Here is a 19,282-nt window from a genome sequence, read left to right on the forward strand (position 1 = left end):
AATGTCCTCCAATTCAGAAATAACCCACCTGCTGTAGTTGTCCATTACCCAGCTCCTCCAAACCTGCAAAAACACATACAATGGCTGGTCTCACATGGGTGCATCCCATCCTGCAACAGAGCAAATCAGGAAGAGGACAATGACATTTTGGAAACAAAATTAACTCTTGATCATAACTTCGCCTGCAGACTTGTTACCTTGGGTTTTGTGCCATCCAAACTCAGCCATGGTGGGAAAAAAACTGAACACTCCCACATGAACAGATAGATTGTCAAAACCACAGATGTTTTACACATTTTATTTTTTTTGCAAAGGTATCCAGACAAAACAACAACCGCAAAGTACAAGAAAAAATAATTACAATGTATTACAGGACCACATTTCAAAAATTAATTCATGTTTTTTTTTTTTTAAACATGCATATCCACCTTATACGCCATAGAGAAAAAAGTACAATTCACAAAATGGAATACAAAATTCACTGCGCATGAACACTAAAACCAAACATTTATTCAAAGCCATCATTGACATTAAAAACTAAAATGTGAAAACCCCAAAGTGTGAACATGCAGTGCTCAAGCAAACCATGCACAAACCTTTCCTCCCACGCTGCTCCTCTGCCAGTGAAAAGCCTGCAACAAGCACATTACCGCCATTACAAATATTTGCTTACTCTCATGAGAAAACCGTTTTTTTTTAAATGCCCTCCATTGTGTACATATTGTTCCAAATTTCATTGCAATAGTAAAAGCACAAAACTTTTATCATTCCTCCCAAACAAAAAAATCCAAAGCGCATTGTTGCCTTGGCTCAATGCACATCTCAGTACACCAACAAAAACTAATCATTGGTACTCCTCGCACACCCAATGAGTTAGTGAGGACACAAAAAGTAACTAAGACATACTCTCCCCTGTATAGTTGCTGCTTGGCTCTTGAAGCAGCACAGCATTTCCACTTTTATTCTGGATTGCTGCCAAAAAAACAAACATGAATAAGACACCTTCAAATGTGTTGTCATCAATAATGCGCATGACATGCACGCTTGCCTCAAGGGAGAAGATGCTGTTCATCTTTGAACTGCGTGGCAGTTGTGTACCATTGTTGGTCTTCACCCTTAAGAAAATACAAGTATTCAGTTTTGTGTTGATCAAGATCAATTCCTCATTCAAAGCCTGCACTGTAAACATCAACTCAAAACAAATAGCCTCTCGAGACAAGCCAAACAACCTGCGGACCGTCTCGACCTTCCTTCCTTCGCAAACACCACTGAATCAAACCGCCACATCCAACTATCAGCTATCCCGACACTTTCCGTGCCTGCCGTCGTGACAATCAGACCTTCCGTAGCAACGGTCAACCAAGGCAAAGCTCCGTACTCTGCCCCCTCCTGTTTACACTTTACATCCGCCCTGCAAATAGATCAACAAACTACTTATCTGTGAGCCGCTTCATTCTTGGTGTGGAATTCTTCCTTTTCCTCATCCCGTGCCGCGTCCTTCCGCGCTCTGCAAAAGAACAAAATAAAGAGGGGGTGAAAAAAGGGTGCTATTTTTATTTTTTTTTTTGCAGTTAATGCGTTTCATTACCTTTTCTTTCATTCTACAAAACAAGCACGCACATTTGCATTACCCAATACTGCCTCTCTTTCTTTCCTCCTCCAACCTGCAATCACAAAAAACAAACCTGGGTCATTCCAGAATTGGAACACAGTTGAGCTTCACAAATCTTGAAAAATAAACTCACAGATCAAGGGTACAATTTATTTGGTGTTACCAACACCGGGCGACCTAAAAAAAAAAGTGCATTGATTTCTCAAAAACAATTCCAGTAAATAACATAACATTCTAACCCTAGATATTAAATTATTTTAACAACTTTCTAAATCTGTTTTGCCCAACTTTTCAATAATGCCATGTTTCACTTTACCAATTTAACCATTTATTGTAAAATATCAACTCAAGGAAAATGGGTCAAACCCTTTTGAGCTCAAAATCATTTAGGATTATTTTCAATTCAAATTTGGTAACAGGGTTGCATAGAGTACAATAATGACTCGCTACGTTACTTTTAATTATAGATCAAATAAAAGCCCAATACACCAAACTGTTCTTTGAATAATATTTAATACACTGTTGGTATTGTGTGCAACACAAAAAATAAAGTTGTCACGTGTGGGATATGAGCTCCACGCGTTTCCATATCGCAGGTCGTCCCTTCAATCTTGATGCAAATTCTTTTAAGAAATAAAACAAACAATTCAGGAGGTCAAATTCTGAAATGGGTTTCCAATATGTAGAGTAACTAAATTACATCTCAGATCATGTAAATTGAGGTGAATTACAAATAATATTTCTAAAGTCCAAGTAAACTGGAGAAGGTGCAACAGGGTTGTATGAGTTACAGTGAGACATTCGATCAAGGCGAACCGAATACATACCTTTGGAAAACCGATGTCAAGTCCAGCGGACCGTCATTCGCTGCTTTCTTCTTCTACCGTGCGAAAAAGGTTACGGTAACAAGGTTGTGTGCATCTTGTGGGACAAACGTTCCATGAATAATGATGACTTCAACTCTCTATTCAGCAACACAGCGAGTTGAGAAGAGACAAAAAAACCTTTTGGGCACATTTCACATGCTTTTATTGGTGTGTGCAAACTTGTTACCTGGGTTTTGGTGCAATTCAAACTCATCCACGGGGGGGCATTAGTTGATTTGTCTGTGCATTCCCTTATTACCCTGGTCCAGTTCATCTTGGCGCCATCTCCTCCACCCTAAGGAAGAAGGGGGGGGGGGGGAGAAGAGAAACACTATAGAGTCCTCCCTCAAAACCATGCACTGCACACTCCAGTTTTACTACAACAAGGCAAACAACTCCAGACCATCGCAAGTCCACCAACAACACTTAACTGCAGCGACTTCTGTCCAACATCAGACCTTTCTAAACACACACAAGACACTAAGCTGTACCACTGAAAAGCCCTCAACAAGCACATTGGCACGATTACAAACATTTGCTTGCTGGCATGCGAAAACCTTACTCGCCATTGTTTGTACATATAGTCCCACTTTAACATTCTTACAACTTTAATTCAAATACTAAAACCACACTAAACAACTTACCATTCCCTGCCAAACAAAATCAAAAGCACATTTTTCAAGAGTACATTTCAGTTTAACAACATTGTTGCCTTGACTCAATGCACAGCTCAGTACACAAAAATAATCACAAATCAGTGTTAGTCCGTGCACACCCAGTGAGTAAGTGGACACATACACAAAGTAACTAAAACATACTCTCCCTGTATAGTTGCTGCTTGACTCTTCAAGCGGCACAGCATTTCCACCTTCATTCTGGATGACTGAAAAAAATAAATGCATTTAAATGCATAAAAACACCTTCAAATGTGTCGTCATTGATGATGCTCATGACTTGCCTCAAGGGAGAAGAAGCTGTTCAACTGCGTGCCGGTTGTGTACAATTGTTGGTCTTCACCCTGAATAAAATACAAATATTTAGTTTTGTGTTCATCAAGATCAATTCCTCATTCAAAGCCTGCACTGTACAACTCAAAACAAAGCGCTGCTCAGGACCAAAACAAGCCAACCAACCTGCAGACCGTCTCAACCTTCCTTCCTTCGCAAAGACCACTGAACCAAATCACCACGTCCGACTATCAACTCTACCGACACTTTCCGCGCCTGCCCTCCTTACAATCAGACCGACCGCCAAACTACCTTCCGTAGCAACTGTCAACCAAGTCAAACCTCAAAGCTCCGTCCTCTGACCCCTCCTATTTACATCCGCCCTGCAAATAAATTAACAACTTATCTGTGTGCCGCTTTATTCTTGGTGTGGAATTCTTCCTTTTCCTCATCCCATTCCACGTCCTTCCGAGCTCTGCAAAATAACATCATAAATAAATGGCACGCTTTTTTCCCCCCCTCATGTTTTTTTAAGTTAATATGTTTCATTACCTTCTCTTTCATCCAGCTCCCCTTCCATTCTACAAAACAAGCACACACCATGACTCTGAAGCATGTCACCTTTATTTATGCACATTGGCACAAATTACCCAATTCTGGTTCTCTTTCTTGCCTCCTCACCCAAATGTCTCATCCTCCTCTACGAAAGCATATTGCATTCACTTGGATGAAAAATATTTAATTCAATCCTGTTTTTCTGAATAATATTTCTGATGGATTTGTTTTTCCGACAAATTTTTTTCCCCACCTGTTTTTCCACACTAATTTTTTTCCACCTGTTTTTCTATTTACCATATCTCCCCAACTGATACTGGACAAACATTGCTGTATCGAGCAGATCTGAATGTGCTTTCTTCCTGAACAAACGCAAAGACCACAGGTGCCTGCATCATCTGAACAAACTACTAATAATACCATCTATGTAACTCAAAGACAGGAAGTATATCCCAGTGTCTTAAACCCATATCAAAATTAAACTTGATCAAACTGAATACGCCGGTCATGTTGCTTACGACGGATTCCGCAAAGAGTCACTTGCAGTTCGCAGGTTCTCACGTGAGTTCGATGTGTCCCGATAATATAATTATAATCAATAAACATGCCCCAAAAACAGGTGGAAAAATAATTGCTCAGAAAAACATACAAAAACAAAGCCCTCCAAAAAATTACTTGGATTCAAAACAAATTATTCCTGTTGTTCTAAGCGAATGCAATACGCTTCCGTACTCCTCCAACCCGCAAATCACTAAAAACTAACCTGGGTCATTCCAGAATTGGAAAGACATTTGGACTTGAGAAATCTTGAAAAACTCACTTTTCTGATTTTCAACTACATACTTCACCAATACGTAATAAACTATCAAAGGCTTGATTAGCGCCGCTTACAGATCAATGGTGCAATTTTTATTTCATGATTTTATTTGGTGTTTACAATACTTGCTCCAAACCTGTTACCAACACTGGGCAACCTGAAAAAAACTACATTGATTTCTTAATTACAATTCCTTTTCCATCAAGTAACTAAAATAACCTTCTCCGAATAAACACTTCATTTTTAATTAATTTTAACAACTTTCTAAATCTGTTTTGCCCAACCTTTCAATAATGCCATGTGTCACTACCAATTTCAGTATTTATTGTACAATATTTACTCTTACGCATTTTGCATGATTGCATAAACTCCAAAGGAAAATGGGCCAAACCCTTTTGAGCCATGTAGGATTATTTTCAATTCAAATGCTATAGTTACAGGGTTGCATAAAGTACCATCATGACTCGCTACATTACTTTTAATTATAGATCAAATAAATGCCCAATACACCAAAGTGTTCTTTGAATAACCTTTAATACGCTGTTGGTATTGTGTGCAGGGCGCATCAAAAAACAAACAAATGCAGTTGTCACATCTGGGATTTTACCTCTTATTTCCTTCACAACGAGCTGCATGCGTTTCCACATCGCAGTTCATCCCTTCGATCTTGATGCCAATTCTTTTTTTCTTAAGAAATCAAAACAACAATTCAGGATGTCAAATTCCAAAATGTGTTTACAATATGTAGAGTAACAAAATTAAACAAACAAGAAAAAGGAAAAATACAACAACTTGTGCACATTTTCATTGGTGTGCGCAGACTTGTTACCTGGGTTTTTGGGCAATTCAAACTCAACCACGGGGGGGCTATGAGTTGTGATGGTCGTTTGTCTGTGCATGTCCTGATTACCCTGGTCCAATTCATCTTGGCACCTCTCACCCAATCCGCCATCGACTCCACCTTAAGTAAGAAGAGGGACTAAATTATTAGTATTTTTTTTTCTTTTAGTGTTGATCGATACTGTGGAGTCCCTCCGTCAAAACATTGCACACGCCAGCTTTCAAAGTGACATCCATAAAGGTCATACGACAGAGACATTACAGGGTCAGTGAATATTCATATCTGCATTGTTAGTTCATACATGCACGCAACTTCCAGCAAGTTTTCAACCATACTTTAGCCAAAAATTTGGTTTTTAATGACACATGGAGCCCTCCCCAAACATACCCGAAGCGTGCGGTGACTCCATCCGCTGCAAGGGCGATCAGAAGTAACGTTGCAATTGATTTGCAAACTTGCCTCAAGGGAGAAGAAGCTGTTCATGTTGGAACTTCGTGGCGGTTGTGTACAATTGTTGCTCTTCACCCTGAAAAAAACAACAACAACAAAAAAATTGATATATATATATATTCACTTTTGTTTCGATCTACTTGATAGGTCATCCAAAGTCAGCACTGTACACATCAACCCAAAACAAAGAGCTGCTCGGGACAGAGACTAAGCCTGACAACCTGCGGACCGTCCTTCCTTCGCAAAGACCACTGAACCAAACCGCCACGTCCGACTATCAACTCTCCCGACGCTTTCCCTGCCTGCCGTCATGACAATCAGACCTACCGCCAAACTACCTTCCGTAGCAACTGTCAACCAAGGCAAACCTCAAATCTCCGTACTCTGCCCCCTCCCGTTTACTCTTTACATTTGCCGTGCAAATAAATGAACAAACAGCTTATCTGCCTGCCGCTTTATTCTCGGTGTGGAATTCTTCCTTTTCCTCATCCCATTCCGCGTCCTTTCCGAGCTCTGCAAAAGAAGAAAAGAGGACTAAAGCGTACCACTTCATTGGAATTTTTTTAAGTTAATGTGTTTCATTACCTTCTTTCATCCAGCTGCCCTTCCGCTCTACAAAACAAGCACACACCATTACTCTCAAGCATGTCACCTTGATTTATGCACATTTGCACTAATTACCCAATTCTGGTTCTCTCTCGCCTCCTCACCCAAACGTCTCATTCTCCTCCAACCTGCAATCACAAAAAATAACCTGGGTCACTCCAGAATTGGAAGACATTTGGACTTCAGAAATCTTCAAAAATAAATTCACTTTTCTGATTTTCTACTACATATTCACCAATACGTAATAAACTATCAAAAGGCTTGATGAGCGCCGCTTACAGATCAATGGTACAATTTTTACTTCGAAATTTATTGGATGTTTACAATACTTGGTGCAACCCTGTTACCAACACAGGGCAACCTGAAAAAAAAAACAATTTGATTTCTGAATTACAATTCCTTTTTCATCAAGTAAATAAAACAACATTCTCTGAATAAACACTACGTTTAAATTAATAACTTTCTAAATCTGTTGTGCCCAATTTTTCAATAACGCCATGTGTCACTACCAATTTAAGCATTTATTGTACAATTTTTACTCACGCATTTTGCATTTAATTGCATAAACTCCAAAGGAAAATGGGTCCAACCCTTTTGAGCTGAGAGTCATTTAGGATTCTTTTCAAATATGATAACAGGGATGCATCAAGTACGATAATGACTCGCTACATAAGTTTTAATTATAGATCATCAAATCAAAAAACTGAAATCAATCCCCAAGACACCAAAGTGTTCTTTAAATAACCTTTAATACATTGTTGGTATTGCGTACAGGGCACATCACAAAACAAAAAGAAAAATGCAGTTGTCACATCTGAGATTTTACCTCCAATTTCCTTCAGAATGAGCTCCATGCGCTTCCATATCGCCCCTTCAATCTTGATGCCAATACTGAAGAAATAAAAAATAAATACAAATTCAGGATGCGTTTACAATATGTAAAGTCACAAAATTCTACTAAAACTAAACACATTTCATATGCTTTTATTGGTGCATGCAGACTTATTACCTGGGTTTTTGTGCAATTCAAACTCATCCACAGGGGGGGGCTATTAGTTGTGATGGTCGTTTATTGTCTGTGCATGTCCTTATTACCCTGGTCCAATTCATCTTTGCGCCTCTCACCCGATCCATCTACTCCACCCGAAGTCAGAAGAGGGACAAAATTATTCTTTTTTTTTTTTATCGTGTTGATCAATACTATGGAATCCCTCCCTCAAAACATTGCACATCCAGCTTTCAAAGTGACATCCTTAAAGGTCATGACAAACACATTATGGGGTCAGTGAATATTCATCCACACATTGTTAGTTCATACATGCACGCAACTTCCAGCAACTTTTCAACCATACTTTAGCCAAAAATTTGGTTTTTATTGACGCATATTAAGCCCTCCCCAAACATACCCGAAGGGTGCGGTGACTCCACCCGCTGCGAGGGCTATCAGAAGTGACGTTGGAATTGATTATTTGCAAACTTCTAAAAGCTGTTCATGTTGGAACTTTGTGCCGGTTATGTACAATTGTTGGTCTTCACCCTGGGGGGGGGGGGGAAATACAAATATTCACTTTTGTTTTGATCAACTTGATAAGTTATTCAAAGCCTACACTGTCCGCGTCGACGCAAAACAAACAGCTGCTCCGGACCAAAACAAGCCAAACAAACTGCGGATCATCATCATCACCGGTCCTTCGCAAACCCTACCTTCTTTCCTCCAGCTCCTCTTCCAGTCTACAAAACAAGCACACACCATTAGTCTGTAGCAGGTCACCTTTATTTCTGCACATTTGCACTTATTACCCCGTTCTGGTTCTCCCCTTCACCAAATGTCTCTTCGGCCTCCAACAACAAAAACAAGCCTGCCGTAGTGTGCAGTCACTTGCTTGTCTCTTTGCCCAACAATTATCCAGGTCACGTGCAACAACACGTACAATACAATTACTTGTTTGCTGGGTCTCACCTGTTTGTACGCGTCTGTACTCATTACCCTCGTCCAGTGGCTCTTCACGCCTCTCGTCCCATCCTGCACCACAACACGACAAGTCGGGAAGAGGACAAGGAATAATTGGAAGGCAACAAAATACATAAATTTACTTTTGGACACATTTAACATTCTTTTATTGGTGCGTGCAGACTGGTTACCTGGGTTTTTGTGCAATTCTAACTCATCCACGGTAGGGGGAGGAGAAAGCTCTTCGTTGTGTGCTGGTCATTCATTTGTCTTATTACCCGGGTCCAGCTCATCTTGGTGCCTCTCACCCAATCTGCCATCTCCTCCACCATAAGGAAGAAAGGGGGTGGGGGGGGAATGATCAATACTATGAATTCCTCCCTCAAAATCCTGCACACTTCAGCTTTCAAAGTTCCGTCCTTAACTACAACAAGCCAAACAACTCCAGACCGTCGCAAGTCTACCGACAACACTTGACTGCAGCGACTTCTGTCCAACATCAGATCTATGAAAACTTCCCATGCCTGCGCAGCATCGGGACAAATAAGACCTAAACAGGCAAAAAGAAAAACTGTAGCTGCAGTCGACCAACACAAGCCACTGAAGCTGTACCAGTGAAAAGCCTGCAACAAGCACATTGCCACTGTTACAAACATTAGCTTGCTTGCATGACAAAACATGACGACATTGTTAAAAGTGCCTTAGACTGAATTTAAGTCTTACTCTGTTATGTACATATCGTCCCACTTTAACATTGTCACAAGGAGTAAAACCACACTAAACAACTTACCATTCCCAGCCAAACAAAATCAAAAGCACATTTTTCAAGAGTACATTTCAGTTGAACAGCATTGTTGACTTGACTCACAGCTCAGTACACAAAAATAATCACAAATCACTGTTAGTCCGTGCACACCCAGTGAGTTAGTGGACCCATACACCAAGTAACCAAAACATACTCTCCCTTTATAGTGCCTACTTGACTCTTCAAGCGACACAGCATTTCCACTTTCATTCTGGATGACTAAAAAAAAAAAAAATAATAAAAAAACCTTCATGTGTGTTTTCATCGATAATGCACACGACTTGCACACTTGCCTCAAGGGAGAAGACGCTGTTCATCTTGGAACTGCATGCCGGTTATGTCCAATTGTTGGTCTTCACCCTGAAAAAAATACAACTATTCAGTTTTGTGTTCATCGAGATGATAAATTCCTCAGTCAAAGCCCAAAGCCTTTACATCCGCCCTGCAAATCGATGAACAAACATCTGTGTGCTGCTTTATTCTCGGTGTGGAACAAGGAACAATCCTTTTCCTCATCCCATTCCACGTACTTCCGAGCTCTGCAAAAGAACAAAATCGAGGACAAATAAAAAGCGTGCCACTTCATTTTTTTTTTTTTTAAGTTCATGTGTTTCACTACCTTCTCTTTCATCCAGCTCCTCTTCCATTCTACAAAACAAGCACACACCATGACTCTGAAGCATGTCACCTTTATTGATGCACATTTGCACCAAATTACCTCCTCCTGGTTCTCTTTCTTGCCTCCTCACCCAAACGTCTCATCCTCCTCCAACCTGCAATCGCAAAAAAACTAACCTGTCATTCCAGAATTGGAAGACATTTGAACTTCAGACCGATGAAAACTTTGCATGCCTGCGCAGCATCGTGACAAATCACACCTTGCCAAACACAAACAAAACTGTAGCTGCATTCAACCGACAAGCCACTAAGCTGTACCAGTGAAAAGCTTACAACAAGCACATTCAGCTCAGCTCCAGACACAAAAATAATCACAAGTCCGTGTTATTGTATGCACACCCAGCGAGTTAGTGAGGAAGTAGACAAACAACGTAACCGAGACATACTGGTTGCTAGGCTCTTGAACCGGCACAGCATTTCCACTTTCAGTCTGGAAACGTCAACTCAAAACAAAGAGCTGCTCGGGACCGAGACAAGCCAAACAACCTGCGGACCGTCTCGACCTTCCTTCCTTCGCAAACACCACTGAACCAAACCGCCACGTCCGACTATCAACTCTCCCGACGCTTTCCCTGCCTGCCGTCATGACAATCAGACCTACCGCCAAACTACCTTCCGTAGCAACAGTCAACCAAGGCAAACCTCAAAGCTCCGTACTCTGCTCCCTCCTGTTTACTCTTTACATCCGCCCTGCAAACAGATGAACAAACAACTTATCTGTGTGGCGCTTTATTCTTGGTGTGGAATTCTTCCTTTTCCTCATCCTTCCGAGCTCTGCAAAAAGAAAATAAATCGAGGAAAAAAAGCGTGCCGAGACATTTGGACTTCAGAAATCTTGAAAAATAAACTAACTTTTCTGATTTTCTACTACGTATTCACCAATACGTAATAAACTATCAGAGGCTTGATTAGCGCCGCTTACAGATCAATGGTACAATTTTTACTTCATATTTTATTTGAAGTTTACAATACTTGGTGCAACTCGGTTACCAACACAGGGCAAGCTGAAAAAATAAAAAAGTATATCGATTTCTCAAATAGAATTCCTTTTTCAACAAGTAAATGAAATCATTCTCCCAATAAACCCTCGATATCAATTTTTACAACTTTCTAAATCTGCGATGCCCAACTTTTCAATCATGCCATGTTTCACTTTACCAATTTAAGTATTTATTCTAACGCATTTTGCATATAATTGCATCACCTCGAAAGGAAAATGGGTCAAACCCTTTTGAGCTGAGAGTCATTTAGGATTATTTTCAATTAAAATACGGTAACAGGGTTGCATAAAGTACGATAATGACTAGCTACATTAGCTTTAATTACAGATCATCAAATCAAAAAACTGACAAATAAATGCCCAATACACCAAAGTGTTCTTTTAATACGCTGTTGGCATTGTGTACAGGGCGCATCACAAAACAAAAACAAAATGCAGTCGTCACATCTGGAATTTTACCTCTGATTTCCTTCAGAATGACCTCCATGCGTTTCCATATCGCCCCTTCAATCTTGATGCCAATTCTTTTTTTCTTTTAAGAAATAAAAAAACAAACAAGTCAGGATGTTAAATTCTGAAATGTGTTTACAATATGTAGAATAACAAAATTAAACAATCGGAATTTTTTTTATTAATTCTACTTTTGGCCACATTTCACGTGCTTTTATTGGTGCGTGCAAACTTTTTACGCAATTCAAACTCATCCACAGTGGGCGGGGGGCTATTCGTTGTGATCGTCATTTATTGATTTGTCTGTCCATGTCCTTATTACCCTGGTCCAGTTCATCTTGGCGCCTCTCACCCGATCCGCCATCTACTCCACCTTAAGTAAGAAGAGGGACTAAATTATTATTATTTTTGTTTTCTTTTAGTGTTGATCGATACTGTGGAGTCCCTCCCTCAAAACATTGCACACTCCAGCTTTCAAAGTGACTTCCGTAAAGGTCACATGACAAAGACATTTTGGGGTCAGTGAATATTCCTATCCGCATTGTTATTTCATACATGCACGTAACTTCCAGCAAGTTTTCAACTATACTTGAGCAAAAAACTGGGTTTCTAATGACGCATATTGAGCCCTCCCCAAACATACCCGAAGCGTGCGGTTACTCCACCCGCTGCGAGGGCTATCAGAAGTGACGTTGCAATTGATTATTTGCAAACTTGCCTCAAGGGAGAAAACCATTTTCATGTTGGAACTTCGTGCCGGTTATGTACAACTGTTGCTCTTCCCCCTGGAAACAAACAAAAACAACTCATTATAAATATTCACTTTTGTTTTCATCAACTTGAAAACCTATTCAAAGCCTACACTGTACACGTCAATTCTAAACAAAGAGCTGCTCTGGACCAAAACAAGCCAAACAAACTGCGGATCATCATCAACCTTCCTTCGCAAACCTCACCTTCTTTCCTCCGGCTCCTCTTCCGTTTAACACACAGGTCGCCTTCATTCGTATTTGCACTTATTTCCCCGTACTGGTTCTGCTTGTTTCCTCCTTCCCAAATGTCTCCTCCTCCTCCAACCTGCAATAACAAAAACAAGCCTGCTGTAATTGACATTCACTTGCTTGTTCCGTTGGTGTGCCTATGCTGGTTACCCTTGCCCAGCCATTACACAGTTTATCTCCAAACCTGCAAAAAAAATACGATACAATTACTTATCTGCTGGTCTCAAGTGTGTGCGTCGATTACGCTCGTCCAGTGGCTCTGGATGCCTCTCGCTCCATCCAGCAACACAGCAAGTAGGGAAGACGACAATGAAAGATTTGGAGGAAAATTAATTTAAAATAAATACTTTAGGGCACATTTCACATGCTTCTATTAGTTTGTGCAGACTCATTACATTGTTTAAAGTGCCTTAGACTCAATTTAAGTCTTACTCTGTTATGTATGTTTGTACATATTGTCCCGCTTTAACATTGTTACAAGTTTAATTCAAATGGTTAAAACCACACTTGAAACAACTTACCATTCTTTCAAAAAGAAAACCAAAAGCACATTTTAGTTTAACAGCATTGTTGCCTCGACTCGATGCACAAAATTAATCACGAATCAGTGTTAGTCCGTGCATACCCAGTGAGTTAGTGAGGAAACGGACACAAACAAAGTAAATAAGATGTACTCCCCCTGTATAGTTGCTGCTTGGCTCTTGAAGCGGCGCAGCATTTCCACTTTCAGTCTGGATTGCTGCCAAAACGAAAAACAACAAAGAAAAGACTAAAATGTGTTGTCATCGATAATGCGCATTATTTGCACACTTGCCTCAAAGGAGAAGAAGCTGTTCATCTTGGAACTGCGTGCCGGTTGTGTACAATTCTTGGTCGTCACCCTGAAAAACTATTCACTTTCGTGTTGATCAATATGATAAATTCCTCATTCGAAGCCTGCACTATACGTCAAAACAAAGACTTGCTCAGGACCGAGACAAGCCAACCAACCTGCGGACCGTCTCAACCTTCCTTCCTTCGCTAAGACCACTGAACCAAACCGCCGCATCCAACTATCAACTCTACCCACACTTTCCATGCCTGCCCTCATTACAAACCAGACCTACCACCAAACTACCTTCCGTAGCAACAGTCAACCAAGGCAAACGTCAAAGCTCCGTACTCTGCCCCATACCGTTTACATCCACCCTGCAAATAGATCAACAAACTTATCTGTGTGGCGCTTTATTCTTCCTTTTCCTCATCCCATTCCACGTCCTTCCGAGCTCTGCAAACGTTGCAATTGATTATTTGCAAACTTGCCTCAAGGGAGAAAACCATTTTCATGTTGGAACTTCGTGCCGGTGATGTACAATTGTTGCTCTTCCCCCTGGAAACAAACAAAAACAACTCATAAATATTCACTCTTGTTTTCATCAACTTGATAACCTATTCAAAGCCTACACTGTACACGTCAATTCTAAACAAAGAGCTGCTCTGGACCAAAACAAGCCAAACAAACTGCGGATCATCATCAACCTTCCTTCGCAAACCTCACCTTCTTTCCTCCGGCTCCTCTTCCATTCTACAAAACAAGCACACAGGTCGCCTTCATGCATATTTGCACTTCTTACCCCGTTCTGGTTCTGCTTGTTGCCGCCTTCCCAAATGTCTCCTCCTCCTCCAACCTGCCATAACAAAAACAAGTCTGCTGTAATTGCTTGTTCCGTTGGCTTGCCTATGCTGGTTACCCTTGCCCAGCCATTATACAGTTTCTCTCTAAACCTGCAGAAAAAAATACCATACAATTACTTATCTGCTGGTCTCACGTGTGTGTACCGATTACGCTCGTCCGGTGGCTCTGGATTCCTCTCGTTCCATCCTGCACCACAACTCTCTATGCAGCAACACAGCAAGTAGGGAAGACGACAATGAAAGATTTGGAGAGGAAAATCAAAAAACTTAACTTTTGGGATACATTTCACATGCTTTTATTGGTGCGTGCAGACTTATTACATTGTTCAAAGTGCCTAACACTGAATTTAAGTCTTACTCTGTTATGTATGTTTGTACATGTTGTCCCGCTTTAACATTGTTACAAGTCGAATTCAAATGGTAAAACCACACTTGAAACAACTTACCATTCTTTCGAAAAGAAAACCAAAAAGCACACTTGTCGGTTTAACAGCATCGTTTCCTTGACTCGATGCACAACTCGGTTCACAAAAATAATCACAAATCAGTGTTAGTCCGTGCACACCCAGTGAGTTAGTAGACAAACACAAAGTAACAAAAACATACTCTCCCTGTATAGTTGTTGCTTGGCTCTTGAAGCGGCACAGCTTTTCCACTTTTATTCTTGATTGCTGCCAAAAAACAAGACGACACCTTCATATGTGTTGGGTCGACACAACACAGCCTGGGTCAATAATGCACATGACTTGCCTCAAGGGAGAAGAAGCTGTTCATCTTGGAACTGCGTGCTGGTTGTGTACAATCGGTGGTCTTCACCCTGAAAAACTATTCACTTTTGTGTTGATCAATATGATAAATTCCTCATTCAAAGCCTGCACTGTACAACTCAAAACAAAGAGCTGCTCAGGACCGAAACAACAACCTGCGGACCGTCTCCACCTTCCTTCCTTCGCAAACACCACTGAACCAAACCGCCACGTCCGACTATCCGCTCTACCGACACTTTCCGTGCCTGCCCTCCTTACAATCACACCGACCGCCGAACTACCTTCCGTAGCAACTGTCAACCAAGGCAAACCTCAAAGCTCCGTCCTCTGACCCCTCCTATTTACATCCGCCCTGCAAATAAATTAACAACTTATCTGTGTGCCGCTTTATTCTTGGTGTGGAATTCTTCCTTTTCCTCATCCCATTCCACGTCCTTCCGAGCTCTGCAAAACAATGAAATAAATAAAGAGGGGAAACCAAAAAAATAAAGCGTGCCACTTCATTTTTCTTCAAATGTTTTTCATTACCTTCTTTCATCCAGCTCCCCTTCCATTCTACAAAACAAGCACACACCTTTACTCTGAAGCATGTCACCTTTATTGATGCACATTTGCTATCACTACCCCATTCTGGTTCGCTTTCTTGCCTCCTCACCCAAACGTCTCATCCTCCTCCAACCTGCAATCACGAAAAACTAACCTGGGTCATTCCAGAATTGGGAGACATTTGGACTTCAGAAATCTTGAAAAACAAACTCACTTTTCTGATTTTCTACTGCATCTTCACCAATAGGTAATAAACTATCAAAGGCTTGATTAGCGCCGCTTACAGATCAATGGTACAATTTTTAGCTCACATTTTATTTGGTGTTTACAATACTTGCTGCAACCCTGTTACCAACACTGGGCAAACTGGAAAAAAAACAAAACATTGATTTGTGAAAAATTATTCCTCTCTCAACAGGTAAATCAAATAACATTCTCTGAATAAATTATATCAATTAATTTTAACAACTTTCAAAATCTGTTGTTTTCAATAATGCCATGTTTCACTATTAATTTAAGTATTTATCATACAATATTTACTCTCACGCATTTTGCATAGGATTGCATAAACTCATGGAAAAATGGGTCAAACCCTTTTGAGCCGAGTCATTTAGGATTATTTTCTATTCAAATGATATAGTAACAGGGTTGCATAAACTACAATAATGACTCGCTACATTAGTTTTAATTATAGATTGAATAAAAAAAACTGACAAACAAATGCCCAATACGCCAAAGTGTTCTTTTAATAACCTTTAAAACACTGTTGGTATTGTGTGCAGGGTGCATCGCAAAACAAAAACAAAAAAATGCAGTTGTCACATCTGGAATTTTACCTCCCATTTCCTTCAGAGTGCGTTTCCATATCGCAGGTTGTCCCTTCAATCTTGTCAATTCTTTTAAGAAATAAAAACAAACAATTCAGGATGTAAAATTCACAAATGTGTTTACAATATGGAGAGGAACTAAATTCTCTCACATAATCTAAATTGAGTTGAATTCCAAAATATATTTCTAAAGTCTGAGTAAACTGTAGAAGGTGCAACGGGGTTGCAAATCCATACGAATGTTAGCGTTCTCTCAGGAGTACAAGCTAGCTGTTACCGTTGACCAAGGAGACAAAAAAATATTTTCTTATTCTGTTCATATGCATAACAGGGCTGCATGAGTTGCAGTGAGACATTCGATCAAGGCTAACTGTTATTAAAATGTGAAAAATAGAACCGAGGACATACCTTTGTTCTACCCATTCTTTTGGAAAACTGATGTCAACTCCAGCGTATCGTCATTCGCTGCTTTCTTCTTCTACCTTGCGAAAAAGGTTACGGTAACAGGGTTGCGTGCATCTTGTGGGACATGCGTTCCATGAAGAATAATGATTATTTCAACTCTATTCAGCTCACAGCAAGTAGAGAAGAGGACAATTAAAGATTTGGAGGAAAAACATTTTTTTTTTTTTTTTTACATTTTGGGCACATTTCACATGCTTTTATTGGTGCGTGCAGACTTGTTACCTGGGTTTTTGTGCTTTTCAAACTCATCCACCGGGGGGGGGGGGGCTATTAGTTGTGATGGTCATTTATTGATTTGTCTGTGCATGTCCTGATTACCCTGGTCCAGTTCATCTTGGCGCCTCTCACCCGATCCGCCATCGACTCTACCCTAAAGGAAGAAGGGGGGAGAAACAACATGGAGTCCTCCCTCAAAACCCTGCACACTCCAGTTTTCAAAGTGCCATCCTTAACTACAACAAGCCAAACAACTCCAGACCGTCGCAAGTCCACCGACAACACTTGACTGCAGCGACTTCTGTCCAACATCAGATCTATGAAAACGTCCCATGCCTGCGCAGCATCGGGACAAATCAGACCTTTCTAAACACACACAAAAAACAAACTGTAGCGACAGTCGACCAACACAAGCCACTAAGCTGTACCGGTGAAAAGCCTGCAACAAGCACATTGCCACTGTTACAAACAATTGGCTTGCTTGCATGACAAAACCTCTCTCTACATTGTTTAAAGTGCCTTAAACTGAATTTAAGTCTTACTCTGTTATGTAAGTTTGTACATATCATCCCACTTTAACATTGTTACAAGTAGTAAAACCACACTAAACAACTTACCATTCCCTCCCAATGAAAATCAAAAGCACATTTTTCAAGAGTACATTTCAGTTGAACAGCAACATCTCAGGACACAAAAATAAGAAATCAGTGTTAGTCCATGCACACCCAGTGAGTTAGTGGACCCATACACCAAGTAACCAAAACATACTCTCCCTGTATAGTTCCTACTTGAGTCTTCAAGCGACACAGCATTTCCACTTTCATTCTGGATGACTAAAAAAAATTAAAAAAAACAATAAAAAGTGTTTTCATCGATAATGCACATGACTTGCACACTTGCCTCAAGGGAGAAGAAGCTGTTCATCTTGGAACTGCATGCCGGTTATGTACAATTGTTGGTCTTCTTCACCCTGAATAAAATACAACTATTCAGTTTTGTGAATTCCTCAGTCAAAGCCTGCACTGTAAACGTCAACTCAAAACAAAGAGCTGCTCGGCACAGAGACAACCTGCGGACCGTCTCAACCTCCCTTCCTTCGCAACAATCGCTGAACCGAACCACCGCGTCCAACTATCAGCTCTCCCGACACTTTCCGTGCCTGCCGTCATGACAATCAGACCTATCGCCAAACTACCTTCCGTAGCAACAGTCAACCAAGGCAAACCTCAAAGCTCCGTCCTCTGACCCCTCCTGTTTACGCTTTACATCCGCCCTGCAAATGGATGAACAAACTACTTATCTGTGAGCCGCTTTATTCTTGGTGTGGAATTGTTCCTCTTCCTTCCGAGCTCTGCAAAGGAAGAAAATAGAGGGATAAAAGCGTGCCACTTCATTTATTTTTTTTAAGTTAATGTGTTTCATTCCCTTCTTTCATCCAGCTCCTCTTCCGTTCTACAAAACAAGCACACACCATTACTCTGAAGCATTTCACCTTTATGCACATTTGCACTAAATTACCCCCTTCTGGTTCTCTTTCTTGCCTCTTCACCCAAGCGTCTCATCCTCCTCCAACCTGCAATCACAAAAAACTAACCTGGGTCATTCCAGAATTGGAAGACATTTGGACTTCAGAAATCTTGAAAAATAAACTCACTTTTCTGCTACGCATTCACCAATACGTAATAAACTATCAAAGGCTTGATTAGCGCTGCTTACACATAAGAAGATAAAGATTATTTCAAATGTTTATGAAAACCAATTTTCCCAGTTACAAGAGACGGGAATAAAACAAATACCCCAAAAATTACATTTCACTTTAACCGTTTTATTTGACATTTAATTTGTTCATTAGTGGGGTGGGACAAGACAGAAGGGACAAAAACAAAAATTAAATTTAAAAAAAAAGTCTTATGGGGTACTCCAGACTTATTTGGTATTTTTCTAACTATTTTCAAGCATTCTTTGCTCCATTTTTTTTTTTTTTTTTAATTTGGTCTCAGGACAAGTACATTTACTCATGTTTTAGTATTAAGGATATGGCTCATTTAAAATTTGATGGGTGGGATGTAAAATGTTCTCCAATTTGACCCACCTGCTTTCGTTGACAGTCACTTGCCCAGCCCTTATCCAGACCATCTCCAAACCTGCAAAAACAATTACTGGTCTCACGTGTGTGTGTGTGTGTGTGTGTGTGCGCACCAATTACCC

The 19,282-nt window shown here is 40.4% G+C and overlaps 4 long non-coding RNA genes across 11 annotated transcripts; all 4 read right to left on the reverse strand.

Moving 5' to 3' along the window:
- Positions 1-213: 213 nt before the first annotated feature.
- Positions 214-3,360, reverse strand: LOC133397998 (uncharacterized). 4 transcript variants are annotated; one of them, XR_009767732.1, is made up of 5 exons: positions 2,666-3,360; positions 2,440-2,576; positions 1,746-2,235; positions 1,621-1,664; positions 214-1,507 (listed from the first exon to the last, which is right to left on the reverse strand). It is a non-coding gene; the product is annotated as an uncharacterized LOC133397998 (long non-coding RNA). The 4 variants fall into 4 exon arrangements; XR_009767731.1 differs by having other exon boundaries at positions 1,746-1,789; positions 2,172-2,576; XR_009767733.1 differs by having other exon boundaries at positions 214-632; positions 907-1,507; positions 1,746-2,576.
- A 35-nt stretch (positions 3,361-3,395) lies between these two features.
- LOC133397996 (uncharacterized) lies at positions 3,396-9,668 on the reverse strand. 5 transcript variants are annotated; one of them, XR_009767728.1, is made up of 13 exons: positions 8,837-9,668; positions 8,655-8,717; positions 8,399-8,425; positions 8,101-8,231; positions 7,704-7,828; positions 7,521-7,585; positions 6,770-6,822; positions 6,674-6,700; positions 6,026-6,601; positions 5,627-5,758; positions 5,405-5,484; positions 3,978-4,006; positions 3,396-3,900 (listed from the first exon to the last, which is right to left on the reverse strand). It is a non-coding gene; the product is annotated as an uncharacterized LOC133397996 (long non-coding RNA). The 5 variants fall into 5 exon arrangements; XR_009767726.1 differs by having other exon boundaries at positions 8,101-8,134; positions 8,215-8,231; positions 8,399-8,717; XR_009767727.1 differs by having other exon boundaries at positions 8,101-8,425.
- Positions 9,669-9,740: 72 nt separating this feature from the next.
- LOC133397997 (uncharacterized) lies at positions 9,741-11,957 on the reverse strand. Its single transcript, XR_009767729.1, has 6 exons — positions 11,901-11,957; positions 11,588-11,660; positions 10,169-10,902; positions 10,070-10,098; positions 9,886-9,989; positions 9,741-9,810 (listed from the first exon to the last, which is right to left on the reverse strand). It is a non-coding gene; the product is annotated as an uncharacterized LOC133397997 (long non-coding RNA).
- Positions 11,958-12,291: 334 nt separating this feature from the next.
- LOC133397999 (uncharacterized) lies at positions 12,292-14,186 on the reverse strand. Its single transcript, XR_009767734.1, has 3 exons — positions 14,117-14,186; positions 12,535-13,948; positions 12,292-12,363 (listed from the first exon to the last, which is right to left on the reverse strand). It is a non-coding gene; the product is annotated as an uncharacterized LOC133397999 (long non-coding RNA).
- Between the last annotated feature and the right edge of the window lie 5,096 nt (positions 14,187-19,282).

Source organism: Phycodurus eques, chromosome 23 (assembly GCF_024500275.1).
Source record: "Phycodurus eques isolate BA_2022a chromosome 23, UOR_Pequ_1.1, whole genome shotgun sequence".
NCBI classification, from domain to species: domain Eukaryota; kingdom Metazoa; phylum Chordata; class Actinopteri; order Syngnathiformes; family Syngnathidae; genus Phycodurus; species Phycodurus eques.